The following is a 1,356-nucleotide window of genomic DNA, read 5'->3' as shown; positions in this document are numbered from 1 at the left end:
TGGCAGCTCCCCAGTGCCATGCACAGGGCATCAGGGCTGGGGACAATGGTGCAGGTCAGAGAGGCTAAATCAGTCACAAAGGCGCACCTTGGGAGGAACAGGAGTGGGTGAAGAGGTGAGGCAGGGAGGGAGACAGCAGATGAGCTCCCATGAATGATTCGAATTTTCCATGGTCCATACCAAGAAGGCACATGGGACGAATGGATCTCATGATACCATGTCTGTAGAGATGAGAGAAATACAAAGAAAATGTAGAGAGCTACTGTTAAGGATTGTTTGTGAATTCTTAAGGGAGTTTCCTAATCCCTGCAAGCATCTTGATGAACGTGTTGGCTTTTGCCCTTTCAGGAGAGCAGTACGGGAGTGGTACTGGGACACTTGCTATTTTCCTTTCCTTGCATTTTCTGGGCACATCTTCACAGACCTATTTGCTGTGAGTGCTATTTCACAGGGGCCTTAGGATGCTAGCTTCTAACTAGAAAGTGGCTTTGCACTTGCTTGTTCCATTCAACGTAGAGTTTTACCCATTCTCATGGGAAAACTTAACACAAGAAAAACAATTAAAAAGAAAGAAATACAAAAGTGAGCAGAACTTTGAAGTAGAATACCATTTTCTATGGAACTTACACACAGGGTGAGAATCTGTGACTCTTACAGAACATGAGCAAAATCCACCACAGGACAGAGTTCTTCCAAGGAGGGCATTGCTAAATCCTAGTGTCTTGACAAACAGTTAAGACTCCTGTCCTGGATAGAGATGGGGAGGAGGGGGAGGGTGGGTGCTAATCCTGAAAGACAGAAGGGCTGAGAGTCTGAAAGGCCTCTAAGTGCTGAAAAGCGTGGGGTCTAAGAATCTAGTCAAGGAAGGGGCAGATATAAGCAGAGAAATAGGAAGGTTGTAGCTGACTTAGGGGTGATAGTAAGTAAACAGAGGTAAGAAATGTGGAGAAACCAACAAACACTCCAGCCTGCCTGCTGGGGAAGTGGGAATTTCTGGTTTCATTGGAGACTCAGTCGAGTCATGTAATGTCTTTCTGGAAACTGTCTTATGAGAGGATGTTTTGCTGAAAACAGACAGGTGGTGTTTTTCTGGAAGCTGCCTGGGGTAAAGGCATGTGATGCTGGAGCAGACACTTGAGAGGACACGTGGTATTTAGAAAAAGTGTAAATCAACCCAACAGGCAGTGGAAGGCACTCTGGCCTCGGTTTTCCTTGCTGGTCTTCACTGGGTTTCACCTTGCTGGTCTTCACTGATCTTCACTTGTTGTGACTTTGGAGAGAGGAACTCACCAAAGAACTTCTGGAGATGGTCCGGCTGCTTCTTGCTGTTTGAGTGGACTGGTGCCAATTAGCAGA

The sequence above is a fragment of the Arvicanthis niloticus genome, chromosome 10 (assembly GCF_011762505.2).
Source record: "Arvicanthis niloticus isolate mArvNil1 chromosome 10, mArvNil1.pat.X, whole genome shotgun sequence".
Lineage (NCBI taxonomy): Eukaryota > Metazoa > Chordata > Mammalia > Rodentia > Muridae > Arvicanthis > Arvicanthis niloticus.
This window is presented reverse-complemented; position numbering follows the sequence as displayed.